Source organism: Notamacropus eugenii, chromosome 1 (assembly GCF_028372415.1).
Source record: "Notamacropus eugenii isolate mMacEug1 chromosome 1, mMacEug1.pri_v2, whole genome shotgun sequence".
Classification (NCBI taxonomy): domain Eukaryota; kingdom Metazoa; phylum Chordata; class Mammalia; order Diprotodontia; family Macropodidae; genus Notamacropus; species Notamacropus eugenii.
In genome coordinates this window covers 622,384,757-622,400,404 of record NC_092872.1, presented here as the reverse complement: position 1 = coordinate 622,400,404, position 15,648 = coordinate 622,384,757, and the positions used below count along the sequence as shown (strand labels likewise).

Here is a 15,648-nt window from a genome sequence, read left to right as displayed (position 1 = left end):
AGTACCTACTATGTGCCAAGTGCTGTATCAAGTATTCTACAAATGTCTCATTTTATCCTCACAACAACTCTGTGAGATAGGTGCTATAATTATCACTATTTTACACTTGAGGAGACCAAGGCTAACTGAGGTTAAGTGACTTGTCCAGTGTCACACAAGTGTTAAGTGTGCCACCTGGCTGCCTCAAAGCACCTTTATCCCAATGATCTTGTGAGTAGGTAGTATAAATATTGTGGTACCTACATGATGTATGAATAAATTGGGGCTTAGAGAAGAGAATGGTCATACAGTTAATAAGTCTAAGAGATGGGATTCCATCTCAGGCCTTCTGAGTCCAAATCCAGCACTTTTTTGACATAACACATCACTTAAAAATTGCAGGCACACACCCTCTCTGGGTTCCATTTTGCTCTCCTGTAAGTGAAGGTGTTCGACTAGATAATAACTACTTAGCTCTTAAATTTCTTTGATTCCTTGATAATGGGGCTTACAATATAACTAGTTCCTGGTTTGGTTATATAGGGGTCTGAAATCCGTTGGTACTGATAAGAGCTGATCGTTAAATTTTCAGTTTGCATTTATACCTTAGAAATTGGCAAACTATATATATCAAGGCTTGGTTTATTGTTTTGTTGATTTTCCAGACTTTAGAATGTGATGGAGAAAATGTTAGTAATGTAGATTAAACACAAAATATTTGAGTTTGCTTATTGGAAAGCTAGTTGTAAAACATTTACTAGCACACCCTTGGGTCTGCCCTCTCTAAGACTTCAACAACCTAGGCTTATTAAATGCATATTACGTACAGACCACTGAATGAGGTCCTGGAAGACACACAAAGACAATAAGACTCCATTTCAAGGATCTTACAGTCTCTTAGGGAAAAATGACATACATAGGGAAGAGATTGGAACTGTGATTTCTTTAATATAGGGATCTTCCAGGTAAGAAAAATTCCTTTGCTGATGCAGGTAGCATCTTCATTTCAGCTTGTGGTCTTAGAAAGCTGTCTAGAACAGTAGTTTTTAAAGTATAGTCCTTGGGTTCTTGGAGGTCTGCAAGAGTGCCCAAGGTCAATATGATTTTCATAACAATATGAGAATTTTATTTGTCTAATAAAATACTCCCTTTTCCAAGTACATATCTGTGTGAGGTCAGATTTTCTTCATATACTTCAACCAAAACATCATATCATAACAGACTGAATACAGGAACAGATAGAAGAATCCAGCTATCTTCTCTTAAGCTGGATTTTGAAGAGATTTGTAAAAACATGTAAAATGATAACACTGTTCTCACTATTATTTTTTTGTTTTGGAAGATATAGTTGCATTTTGCAAAAATGTATGATTTATGTTAACATGTAATAGGTTTATTATTATTTTAAAATGAGTTAATAGATATTTTATAAATATATCAGTTTTAATTTCTAACATGGTAAATATTGATAACTATAACCCACATAAACAAAAACTCTTTGGAGAGATCCTCAATAATTTCTACACATGTAAAGGGATCCTGAGATCAAAATGGCTGGTCTAGAATATTCAGAGGTTAAGTGACTTATCTACTACTTACCACATACATAAGTCATTTTATGAATTGTCATTTGGAGCATGCTAAGTGCACAAGAGAGTGCTATGTTACACCCGAGGAAGAAAGGACTATTTGCTGTTAGGAGATCTAGGGAGGCTTCATGGAGGAGGTGGCATTTAAAGAAATAGGAAGAATTTCAATAGGCAGAAATGAGAAAAGCATTCTAAGGGATAGCAAAGGGAAACAGTCTGATGACGTTGCTGAAGTCAGATGACTAGTCCTTTTGCTCTAACACAGAGTTAGCTTGTTTTAGGAAACAAGAAAGAACATAGAAGAAGGAATTAAAGCCAGGCACCGAAAGGAATCCTTTGGTAAGGAGGGGCTCCAGATAGGGAGGCCAGAGAAGCAGGAAAGCTGCAACCCTATCCCCTGTGACTCTAGTCCAGGAGTGGAGCTGAGACATTCAGCGAAGCCTTTAGTAACATGAACTTGTTTGCAGTATTTTTCAGCTCCAGCTCATGCATGATTTACCTGGAGTAAGTAAACCTACTTCCCCTTCTGTTGCTGGGGAAACCACTTTGATTTAGTGAATTCTCTCTTTTCCTCCAACTAACACCCTAAGAAGGTGGGAGGGAACGGGGTAAAGGACAAGGCCATGGTGGGGTAGAGTGTAGTAGGGATTGAAATGGAGAAAGCACAGCCCCTTGGGGAAAGCCAGATTGAAAAAGAAATGTGGACGGCAGCTTAAGAAGCTTCATGTCTGTCCCCTGGTCACTGTTCCTCACCCAAGAAAAGAGAGGGGCGTCAGGGAGTCAGGAGGTGAAAAAAGAAGGTCTAAGTGGGGCCCAGTCCCAAGAATCATGACCAATCCATTTCTGAAACCCTGATAAATGCCTTTCACTGCTCTCCTGGTGACATATCAACTGTGTCCAGAGATACCCATCATATTTGTGTGTCTCAGGGAGGGTGACGGAATCAAGTTACTCAGCTGCTGTTTCCCAGGTGAATCAGCCCTTGAACAGCCAGTTTCTCAGCAAAAAAGGGAAAGCTGTGGTCTGAAGGTGGCTTTCCCTGCTCAGGGCCTGGTGGCAGAGGAGCTCAAATTTGACTTTAGACAGGGTGTCTTTCAAGGGGCCCAGAGCATGAAAATCAACTTGTTGAAGCTCCTGTGGTCCTATTGGCTGGGCTAATTTAGGGGGGAGCATGGAAAAATGAGCTCTGAGAGGGACAGAATATAATGGCCATTTTTCTGTAATGTCCGCCTAGTCATGCCTCCTGAGCCATTGCTGACCTTCTGGACTGAACCCCTGCTCCATTAAATGTTTTATGCTCTCATTTGGGGCCCAAGAATTTTCAATTTATGAAGGAGACCTAGCGTCAATCTAACTTGGTTATTTGGTTCAGACTGGGGATGGGGGAAAGGGGGAGGGAGAATTAGTCAGCTCTACCTCCCAGGATGGGAGGCACTTCATTCTGGTGTTTACCTGCCTATTCACAGGCTTTCCCAGGCCACTGATAGGCCAAAGAAAGTTACGGTCTCCTCTGGAGCATCCTGCCTCTGCTTTAGGTGTGTGTGGGAAGGGGGATTTTTAGGTAATGCCTGAGTCATTCTTTGAGCTCAGGGTCCCCAAAGACAGGAATCTGAGTTTCTTAGTCTTAACTCCCTAAATCCCCTTCCTTCTGGGCCTGAAGGGGAGAGGATGGAGGGACTAGCAAAGGTAAAGTTACCTGTTGTTCAAGAAAATATAAATAAAGGTCGTGTAAATCTTAAAGCTATCTGTAAATATCAGCTATTATTATTATTTTTACAATGATCTCATTCATAGACCTCCACAGGGCCATTGTCATGTCTTGTCCTGCCCTTCCCCATCTCTATAAAAGAGATGAAACCTGGTTAAAATGGGACCCTTTGAAAAGAGAAGATATACCATAGAAGGGCTACATGTCATGGTGAATCATGGTGAGTGTGGAAGAAAAGGGGGAAAGCATAGTTGCTAGGTAGCTAGTCTTGTCTAGAAGTGATTCTGAGAGGTCTGAGTCTCTGTTGCCTTCTCTATAGCTTCCTGGTCCCTCTGGCTATCTGAGGATCTGTACTCATCAGGATGGCAGCTCAAGGAGCCTTTTCTCCATGGTGTTTTGGGGTTTTAACACAGGGAAGAAGGCACTGTATTCCCTTCATCTTTAGACAATTTGAGCTCTCTCTCTCTCTTTCTCTCTCTCTTTTTCTCTCTCTTTGTTTCTGTCTCTCTGTCTTTCTGTTTCTGTCTCTTTCTATCTCTCTCTGTCTCTGTCTTTGTCTCTCTGTCTGTCTGTCCATCTCTCTTTGTACCCACTCAAAATAAGAGGCAGAGCTGAGAGTAAATTCTTACTCAGTTTATGCCCTGTACTTGTTCATCTTTATGTGGGGAGAAGTTAGATTTATCAAGTACTGGACTCTGTTCTTACTTCGTCCTCAGCTTTACAATCCTCTAGGAATATTGAGAACCATCCACCCAAGTGCCATTTCTTGAACATCCAAGTCTACTCTACCCAAGAAAACCTTGGCTTTTGATGTGTGTGAACACTCTTCTACTTTTCTACTTAGTCTAAATAAGTTGTTTTCCTTTCAGACAAGGTGGGAAGGGCACTAGACTTAGAGTCGGGAGTCCTGGCTTTGAGTCTTGTCTCCTGCATTTGTTAGTTATACAACTGGAGGCAAGTGACCACCTTTCTGAGCCTTAGTTTGATCATCTAGTAGATAAGAATAATATGTATTCCACCTACCTCCCAGGGTGTGTGTGTGTGTGTGTGTGTGTGTGTGTGTGTGCTCTGTAAAACTTAAAGTATTATAGAAATGGACACAGTTATTTTTCCTCCACTCTCTTTTTCTCTCTGCTTACCATACCATCTTTTCCTTCAGTAACTGAATGATGGGTGATCTCACCGATGGGGGTGTTCCCTTTGCCAGTACAGAACCCAAACCATCAGTGCCTTCTCAGAGTGCACTATACATGGTTGTATGCTCTCACAGATCCTTCACAAAGGAAAAGAAATGGAATGGACTTCATTTGGGCAGTTGGACATGACTTTTAGTGTTACCAAGCAGCACGCTGGTACCAAAGTCTGTCCTTTAACACAAATTCTCCCCAGATGGTGCTGAATGGTTTTATATCTTTCTCCACAATTTCCCCCAAAATCAGAGTTGAAGATGACCTAGAGGACATTGGAGTGATACAAGGTAGAGGGACAGCACATTTCCAAGGATAACAAGCAGTAAAGAAATGGGGTGAGATCAGAAAAGGAGATTGGCTAATTAAGTGGCAAAAAAATTAAGAAGCAAACCACCATTCACTCTCATGGATGAATATCCAACTCCCATCTTTTTCTTGTATTTCAAACTCCCTACAGATTCCTTCTCTTCCAGCAAGCTAATGCCCACTTAGTAAGACCCCAAGGACATTCATACTTTCTCCAAGCCAACTCTTGTGTACTTTCCTTGATTTCATATGCACTGAACATCCTTGGGACTCTCTCAAACATTCCACACCCCACCTCCCCACTGACGTCCTCTCCCTCCCCCAGAACCTTCCATCCATTGGGGCTGTTTCAGGTCTTGATACCATCCAGACTTCTGTCCCCAAGGGGCAGATCAAGGTTAAGCTATTACACTTGGATTCATACGTTCTTGCTCAATTCTGTTCTTGTTTCTATTTGCTTATTGATTTTTCTTTCTCCTTTTCTCTTTTTATATTTTCAATCTTCGATTTACTCTTATAAGTTTATTGTTACGTAAAAAGATAGGGACATTATGGTGTCAGGGAAAAGTATGAAGGGAGAAGGCCTGGAGGTGAGTTCTAGTTTCACTACATATTACCTCAGATAAATTACATGGGTCTCATTTTCTTCATCTATATAATGAGAGGGTTGTCAATGATGAGATAATAAATGTACCTCTTCCTCTAGGCAGAGAGGTGGGCTACTACATGGACAGAATATTGGATACACTTTTAATGTTTCATATACATATACATAAACATGTATCTTATTAGCTATTTTTGCTTAATTAGCTTTTTTATCTTAAGGCAGGAGTCCAATGGGTGTGTAGTGTGTGTGTGTGTGTGTGTGTGTGTGTGTGTGTGTGATGAATGACTATGATATAAAGACAAAAAGCATTGATAAAACGTTATATAATGTGTATATATGTACACATATATACACACATATATACACATATGTATGTGTGTGTGTATAAACAAGGGAGTTGAATTAAATGATCTCTGAAGCACCTTTCAGTCCAAATTCTATGGACCTAAGTACAAGTTAACTTGGAGATGTATTTGGATACCCGAGTTGTCTGGATATCATTCAAGGACCAGAACAAATATCCCAAGCCCGATCTGTGATATTAAGGCATAAAATATTGGAACACAGGATTAAGAACTGAAAGGGCCTTAGAGATTATCTTGTCCAACCTTCTCACTTTACAGATGAGGAAACTGAGACCATGAAGGGACATGACTTGTCTAAATTCATATAAATAGAAAGTGGTCATCACTAAAGAGAGGTTGAGGTTGTAGGACACTGTTTTCTAGAGACTTAGAGGTACTATAAGGCCTTATGCTTTCACCAGCCATAGCTGTTACCAGGTGGTGCTTTATTAGGGTAGCCCAAGCATAGGGAGGGAAGCTATGTGGTTCAATGGATAGAGCCACAGAGTTAGAGTCAGGAAGACCTCAGTTCAAATGCAGCCTCAGATAATTAGCTGTATGTCCCTGGCCAAGTCACTGAATCCCGTTTGCCTTAGTTCCCTCATCTGTAAAACTAATTGGAGAAGACAGTGACAAACCACTCTACTATCTTTGTCAAGAAAACCCGCAAATAGGGTTACAAAGTGTTGGAAACATCTGAACAACAAAAAAACATAGTGAGCAGACTTGCTTCAGTTGTATATAATTAAAAGAAGCAACCCCCTCAGTATTCTCAACCATGTTTATACACAAACCCATATAGAATATTTAGATAATAATCCATAGGATCATAGATCTAGCATTAGAAGGGCCCTTAGACATCATCTAGTAACAATTTCATTTTACAAATGAAGAAACTGAGGTCCAGTGAAGTTAAATAACTTGATCAGGGTCACAGCAGGATTTGAACTGAGGTCCTCTGACTCCAGGAATGGGCACTCTACTGTGCCTTTAAGTTAATTTCTTTTTCTACCTATAAACCAAACCATACAATAATTAGAGCAAACATTAAAAGAAAAAAAATTCTAATTATAATCAAGTATTTTGTCACTAACAACTATTTTGAGTTCTACTTTGCTAATTATTTATTGTTCTTCTTCCTAGGACTTTCTCAGACTATCTTTAGGCTTCTGGCCAAATTTCTGTTAACATTCTTCTCTTTAAAATGCAGGTGCTAATTACCTCTTTAACGCATTTATGTTATTCACTGCTAAGTAATAAATGTTCTCACTTGGTTTTTAATTTCTCCCTATTCTTAACCATCTCACCCTCCCCAAGTCTAGGCATTAAGTACCTTGAGATCTAAGCTAGGCTTGACTCAGGCTGGTCTGGTGGTTCAGGCTCAGGATTGGAATGAAATGAGACACTCAGACCAACTAATACTTAACAAAAGGAGATTTGCTTAATAATAGCGTGGAAAGAAGAGTCAGCAAAGATACAGCATTGATTCAGTTGGGAACATTGCATGCCTCCACATGATGGCTCCATGCTGGCTGCCCACTCAGAAACATGCATCCTGTTTGAAAGGCCCTAGATTTCTTGGGCACTAGGTTTTTAGTATTTAGGTATTCAACAATCTCTATCGCTGGTGTAAGACTACATCTCTCTGACCAATCAAGTCTTTTAAAATGTTTTTTAAATAGTATTTTATTTTTTCCAATTACAAGTGAAGACAATTTTTACATTCACTTTAAAATGAAATTTTGAGTTCCAAATTTTCTTCCTCCCTCCCCTCCCTTCTCCTAATGACAGTAAGCAATTTGATATAGGTTATGTATGTATAATCATATAAAACATACTTCCATATTAGTCATATTGTGAAAGAAGAAACAGAATAAAAGGAAAAAACTATGAAAAAATAAGGAAAGTGAAAATGGTATGTTTCAATTTGCATTCAGACTCCATCACTTTTTCTCTGCATTTTCCATTTCAATCTTTTGGAATTGTCTTGGATTGTATTGCTGAGAAGAGCTATGTCGATCGTAGCTGATTATCACACAATGTTGCTGTTACCCAATCACATCTTAAGGATGGCTTCCTTGCCTTTTAGGCAAAAACTAACCTAAGTTACATTATTTAATCAAAGAGAATTTATTAAACAATCAAGATGTGCCATGTACCTTGCTAAGTAATAAGGATACAAAGAAAGGCAAAAACTATCCCTGCTCTCAGATAACTCAATATTTATGGGGGAGAAAACATGTAAATAACTGGTTAGTTATAAAATACAGACAGAGTAGATGGGAGGTAATCTTAGAGGGGGGGGTGAGGGGGAATAGGGAAATGCCTCCCATGTAAGGTAGAATTTGAGTTGAGACTTAAAGGAAGTCAGGGAGATGAGACGAGGTGAGGAGGATGAGCATTACAGAGACAGGCACAGAGAGAGAAGATGATGCGCCTATCATATGTAAGGAAAAACAAGTAGACTGGCATGGCTGTGATGTAATGTGTTGGGAAGAGAGTAGAGTGAAGTAAAGACTGGAAGGGTAGGAAAAACCAGGAGCATGTGGCCATGCTCAGGATACCAGTCTCCTGTTTTAGGAGCCCAGTCACCAGGGCTCCCTTTCCTCAATACTGCCCTTCCCTGACTTCAGTGAAAGGGTCAGCTGTGAGGTCATTCTGATCCAATTCTGCTGACTACAATCAAATGTTAAAGGCAGGTCCATTGTTTTGGGATCAGACTTGGAATGAAATGAAAGACAGCTAGGTAGTACAATGGATAGAGGGTAGGTCTTGGAGTCAGGGAGACCTGAGTTCAAATCCTGCTTCAGATGCTTATTTAGTTGTGTGACCCTGGGCAAGTCCCTTGACTTCTCTGTAAGCCTGTTTGTTCATCTATAAAATGGGAATAATAATAGTACCTACCTCATAGTGTTGTTGTGAATTATTTTATGTAAAGTATTTTGCACACCTTAAACTGCTATCTAAATAGTAATTATTATTATCATTATTAAATGTGGCTCTTGCAGACCAACTGATAGCTAACAAAAGGAGATGTATGCAACAATGGCATGGCAAAGTTATTCAGCAAGGATACAGTGTTTATTCAGCTAGGCACAACGCTGCCACCTTGCATTTTCCATGGAGGAGTACTCAGAAGAAGCACGTCAGATTTGAGGGACCCCCGTCGGACTCCTCATGCCCTGAACTCTTTACTTAGGTGAATAGGAATCCACATCAATTAAATCTATAGGATGGTTTCATTGCCTTTTAGGGAGAAACTAGCTTACTTGGTGGGAACATGAGACTATACTGTTTCTTTCCAGAATAACTCTGAACCATTTTATAAAAAAGGAGATATACATGTAATGTAGCTGTCTCTGTTCCTAGTTGTATCTAATTCAATCACTAAGCATTGTTTTTTCAATAATATAATCTGATTTCTTAAAAGGGCCATATCTTAGCCTTATTTTAGCATTACACAACGAGAGCAAGTGTTGAAGGAGAGTGAGGGCCTTGGAGTCTGAAAGACCTACCTTTGACATATACCGCCTCATCTACTCATTTTATTCAGTGGAAGACTTCCTTCTACGAGTGAAGTCAAAGGTCAGGTCCATGCTCCCTACCCTACTATAATAGAAAGTTAGAGCTGGGATGGACCAAGCTCAAACCAGCTCTCAAGAGTCTATTGTCAAAGTTTCAGTGTCAATATTTATTTACACTTTGAAAATTGGCAAACCAAGTCTTGCTTTATTGTTTTATTGATTGTCTAGACTTAAGAAAGTCATGGAGAAAATGTTAACAGTGAAGGTTAAGCTTAAGAGTACATCCTATGCACATTTTTTGATTGTTAAACATTTACTATAATGCATTTGGAGGTATCTCTTCTAGCCCTCCTAGGCTGAAAAAATTAAGATCTAGAAGCAAGTGAATTGGTCAAAGCTAAATAGTTAGTTGCTAATAAAGACTTTGAACTACAATAAATGGGATAAGCAAAGATAAAGAGGTTTCTTCACAGACCTTTTCTGGACCTTCCAGGTAGAAAGAATCCCATTTCAGGAAATGACATTGGAAAAATCCTCCACTGAACCTGCAACCATCATTCCCAGGCCATAGATCTGACAGGTAATTTTTTTCATGTTTCTCTAAGTTGTTTATTATGTGCCTTTTATATCAAAGTCAGGCATCCATTTGGAGCTTATTTTTTGTATTGATGTGAGGTATTGATCTTGGAGGAAATAGAGAGCTGGAGGAGCTTACTGAATGAAGGGAGTATGTGGTCAGACCAGCATTTTATGAAAATCAACATGGCAGCTAAGTGGAGGATAGGCTGGAATGGGGAGAGATTTGTGGCAGGCAGATCAACCAGAAGGCTATTGCATAGTCTAGGCTTGAAGTGATAAAGGTTTGCACCATGATGGTAGCAGTATGAGAAGAGAACAGGAAGTGCATATGAAAGACTGGCAGGTAGACTTCACAGGACTTGGCAATAGACTGGAGCTGGGGAGTGAGAATGAAGATTTGAAGATGACCCCCTAAGTTATGAACCACAGTGACTAAGAGGAATGTAGTGCCCTCAGTGACATAGCTACCACTGGGGCATTTTTAGGATATAAGTTCTCAGAGGATGTTGGCCCATCTACTATCTATCCTTTGCATCTCTCTTTGGTGCCAAGCAGAGTGCTCTGCATACAGAAAAGCCCTTAATAAATGTTCATTGAATTGAATGCAGTATCCAGTAGTTAGTTCATTACCGGCACTCACTAGTCTTAAGTAGAAGTTATTGATTTTGACAAATTTCTCTTACATTATGCATTTCAAAAACATGAATATTTCCATATATCAAAGAGAATAGAAAAAAGGATTATATATGAAACCTCGAACCTCTATTCTATACTACTTGTTTAAGTATATGTTAAATTTGACTCAATAGTACTAACACTGACCTTCTTGTCTATGTCCCCTTTTGAACTTCTAAGAAATAATTTCTAAAAAGAGAGGACTAAAATGCATAGGAGGGATGATATGGACAGATTGTGATCTTTATCTACGGAGGAATACCTGTGCCTATACCCATAAAATCACCAATTTAACAAAGGTCAAAGGAAAATAATTAAAGAAAAAGAGAACTTGTAAAAATTTCAATGTTTGGATATCATAGGAGTTATATGCAGATGACAGATGAAGTCATACAATGATGAGCGACTAGCCATTTCTGAATAAAAAGTTTGGGTATTTTGAGGTCTAGAAGTACTATCAAGCATTTATTAAATACCTACTATGTGCCAGATGCTGTGTGGATCTTGAAAATGAAATAGATTACATTCTACTATTTGGGTGTTGTTGGGACTATATCTCTATCTCTATGTATATATGTATGTATAAATTATATTTACTTGTATGTACATACATATGTGTGCATATATGTGCACCTATGCATATATGTATGCCCATAGATAAGTACATGCAAAATAAATGCAAGGTAATTTTGAATGGTCACACTTAATTTGGAGAAAACTAGTTGTAGTTTTCGATCTTACTTGGGCTAGTTCAGTAGTCTACTAGACTTTAGCATTAGAGTTCCCAGTTTCAAATCCCATCCAATCCCATTTAGACACAGAGTGTTGAACCTGGAGTCAAGAAGACCTAGATTAGGATCTGGTTTCAGACACTAAATGAGTTTTATGACTCTGGGTAAGGCATTTAACTTCTATATGCCTCAGTTTCCTCAACTGTAAAATGAGGATGGGCAGCTAGATGGCACTGTTGATAGAGTCAGAAAGATTCATCTCCCTGAGTTCAAATCTGGTCTCAGACACTTGCTAGCTGAGTGACCCTGGGCAAGTCACTTAACTCTTTTTGCCTCAATTTCCTCATCTGTAAAAATGAGTCAAAGAAGGAAATGGTAAATCATTCCAGTAGCTTTGACAAGAAAACCCCAAAATGGGGTTGTGAAGAGTAGGACACAATTGAATTAAGTAGGGATAATAATAGCTTCTATCTCCCAGGGTTATTGTCAGGATAAAAATAAGGTAATATTTGTAAAGCACTTTGTAAACCTTAAAGCACCATATAACTACTAGTCATTATTGTTCTTTTCACTGTCTTCTGACTCCAGATCTAGGGTTTTTGTTTTTTTCCATTAGAAGTCATTGTCTCTAAGACATCTAGGATGCTGCTTTTCATCCCCAGTTGTGGTGTAGTACCAGGCAAAGGGAGAAGATCTCGGGGTAAGCCTTGGACAAGTAATTTCCATCTGTGAACCACAGTTCCCTCTCAGCTTTAAATCCTGCGATCTGTACTAATAAATGTTTATTGAATTGGACTCCCTGACAAGGCAAACATTGGCTATCTTGTTGACCTGTCATTTTCCCAGTGGGGAGGGTGGAGAAGAGGTAGCAGTGACTTGCTGTGGTCTGGCATCATGGGGATTAGTCTGGCCTTCCCAAGAAATAACGGTATCCCTTCCACCCAATCCATCCTTCGGTCAATCAAGTCTTCTATGTGCCAAGCCCTGGAAGGAACACAAAGGCGAGATAGAAAGTCTAAGACAAGAGTCTAACAGGTGTGTAGGGACAGACTAGGGCTGTGCAAAGCCAGGCTGGCTGGCATCATTCTTACTATAAGCACCCACTCCATCAGTTGGCTCCTCCCTTTTGTTGCTGGGCAAATGCAGCAGCTGGGTTCCTGGGGGCCCAGAGGTGCCAACAGGCATATTCATTCAAAGTTCAGTTTTACAGCCAGGGAGAAAGATACAGTTTAGGCCCTAGAGGGAGGGAAAGATGATACAGTAAACACTTTGGGTTTTTATCTTTGATCTGGGTGGGTCATCAAAGCTGCTTTTCTCCCCAGGTAGAATTACAAGGAGAAGATTGACCCGAGTCTTTGGAAAGCAGTGTCCTGCTGAACAGATGGTACAACAGGCTGGCTGAGGAGAGGAGGCCTGTAAATTACATCTCAAATGCCTCAGCCTTGCCAGCAAATTCCGGCCTGGGGGAAGTTCCCAGTGTTTGCAAACAAACTCTGGAGAGGTCGCCTGGGGCTTCTGGACTTTGGCTCTAAAAACCGCTCAGTTCTAGATAAAGGATGAAATTAAAAAAAAAAAAAACAAAAACAAGAATAAAAACATCCAATGCCCTCCTCCCTCATCCTCTCCAAGGAAAGCCCCCCAAATGAAAAGCATATAAAACCCTCCCATCACTCCCTTCCCGGCCCCCATGAGCTCTGAAAGTCAACTTTAAAGCAGGATGATTGGTGGACATCTCCCTTCTTTATTTAAATACTGCACTTTGCAATCTGCTTTTTGGATGCTCTCCCTGGCACTCAGTGCTAACCATAGCTCTGCCCAAGGAAGGGTTATTTTTAAGTCAACTTCTGAAATGAAAACACGGTCCCTCCCTGCAAAGTTTTTGTTCTGGACAGTTTCTGTTTGTGTAACTGCAGGCTGGAGGAACACAGATCATTTAGGGTGGGCTACCATGGGAAACTATTCTAAGGGATCATGGGAACTGTAGGTTGGAAGGGACCTTAGGAGTCATCTAGCCTAATCCCTTCGTATCTATGAGGAAACTGAAGTACAAAGAAGTTGATGGAAAATTGTATGAGGACTCTGCATTTAGGGGGCTTTAGAGAAGTTATCTCTCACATTTCTATAATAGTTTAATGTTTAGAATGGTGTTTTCCTCACTTAACATTAGAGGAGAAACTGAGGCTTGGGGGTAAGTGACTTTTATAAAGTCATCCTGCTAGGAAGTAGCATAGCCTAGATGAGAAACTAAGACTCCTAACTTTTATCTAAAATCTCACTGGGGAGCTAAAATACACATGAATATCCTGTTAAAAAATTAATAATATGAGTCAGTATATGATTGAGTGCCTGGGATTCTGAGGAAAGAATGGTCTTTCATTGTGCTCTGGGGACAGAGGGCTGTACCCAGAGGCAGTTGAAGGGCCTAGTGTAAAACACTGGGTCTAGAGTCAGGAAGTTGTATGGCTATTTCAGACTCTTCATGAACCTATTTGAAGGCTTTCTAGGCAAAGATACTGGAGTGGTTTGCATTTCCTTCTTCAGTTTATTTTACAGATGAGGAAACTGAGGCAAACAGTGTTAAGTGACTTGTCTAGGGTCACACAGCTAATAAGTATCTGAGGTCACATTTGAACTCAAGCCTTCCTGAGTCCAGGTCTGATACTCTATCCACTTTGCCACCCAGTTACCCCTGGAGTCAGGAGGACCTGAATTCAAATCTGGCTTCTTTCAAGTTTTATGACTCTGGACAAGTCAGTTAACCGTTGTTTGCCTTGGTTTCCTCAAATATGAAATGGGGACCATAACAGCACGTACCTCCCAGGGTTGTTGTAAGGATTGTAATGAGATTGACACACAGTAGGTGCTTTATAAATGCTTATTCCCCCTTCCTCTGAGGAAATCTTTAAAAAAAAACTTACTCATTTGCCTGGAGGCAGAGAAATGATTAAATGACCTCCATAAGTCTCTTCCAGCCAGATACTTCGAGAGTTATGTATAATAATAATGTCTTACACATGTGGAATGCTGTGTGTTTCTAAAAGCCTTTTAGCACACTGTAATAATAATGGCTCACACTCCCCTAGCATTCCGAGGCCTGCCAACTGCTTTATATACATTTCCCATTTATTCTCACAACAGTCCTGTGAAGAAGGGACTGACTGTCTTGTGGTCACCCAGCTAATAAAGAGTTGAGGTGGGATTCAGCTCTTGGTCTCTCCTGGCTTCCTGTAAAGAATTCAATCCTGTTGTTTTTGCTGTTCAGTCCTGTCTGACTCTTTGTGCCCCCATAGAACGTGCCTTCCGTGAGGTTTTCTTGGCAAAGATACTGGAATGGTTTGCCATTTCCTTCTCCATTTATTGAGGCACACAGAGGTTAATGACTTACTCAAGGTCACACAGCTAGTAAAATTGTATTTGAACTCAGGTCTTTCTGACTCCAGGCCCAGCATTGTATCCATTGAGCCACCTAGCTGCCTCCTCATTCAATCATTGTATTATTCAATAATTATAATATAATATAATATGTTAATATAATAATACAATATAATAAATATTATAATATAATGTAATAATAATTAATCAACTGTATTATCTTAAAGCTTAGGAATACTCTATTGAAGGTATTACCTTTATTATCATTACATATTATAATCATAATATTATCACAATCATGTTATATAATAATATATAATAAGATATAATTTATTATGTTATTACAGTCCCATTTGAAAGCTGAGCAAAGTGAAGCACAGAGAAGGTGACTAGATAAGATTAGAAACTTGGCCTCAGCCTCAAGTTCAGGATTCTTTCTTCTGTACCATTATTACTATGGTTATAGATTTGTGGCTATTTATTTCCCTAAAGTAGAGGAGAAAAGATGGACAGAGTAGAGAAGGGACAGTGTGGAGGGTCACCTGGACCATACTTCTCTGCCCTGAGTCAGAGAGGAGCTAGTTGGCTGAACTGGGGGTATGGCCCCTGCTGGCACAGTGTCTGCCCTGCCCCAGTACCCGCAGTCTCCAGGCTTGGAGGGGTGGTTGTTATTCAGTTGTTGTTCAGGGAAAGATACTGGAGTAGTTCGCCATTTCCTTCTCTAGCTCCTTTTATAGATGAGGAAACTGAGGCAAACAGGGTGAAGTGACTTGCCCAGGGTCACACAGCTAGTAAGTGAGTGAGGCTAGGTTTGATTTTTGGAAGGGGAGTCTTCCTGATTCCAAGCCTGGCACTCTCTCCACTGTGCCACCTAATTGGCAACCTCAGGAGAGGTTGGGGGTAGGCTTTAAAAAAAACAGATATTTGTAACTTAAATGAGTATGCATTAGAAGGTACCCTCTCTGATAGTCCCCACAGAGATGATCTCAAAGTGGATGAGGTTGCTGGGGCTCCTCTGGGAAATCAGGTTGATGGTCTCATCAC

General features: G+C 40.0%; 1 long non-coding RNA gene across 1 annotated transcript in view; it reads left to right on the top strand.

Moving 5' to 3' along the window:
- The window catches only part of LOC140520822 (uncharacterized), a 205,237-nt gene that overhangs the window by 59,462 nt on the left and 130,127 nt on the right, over positions 1 to 15,648 (top strand). Inside the window, exon 2 of the long non-coding RNA XR_011972662.1 lies at positions 9,741 to 9,827. This is a non-coding gene — a long non-coding RNA (uncharacterized lncRNA). The remainder of the gene's footprint in view (positions 1 to 9,740; positions 9,828 to 15,648) is intronic.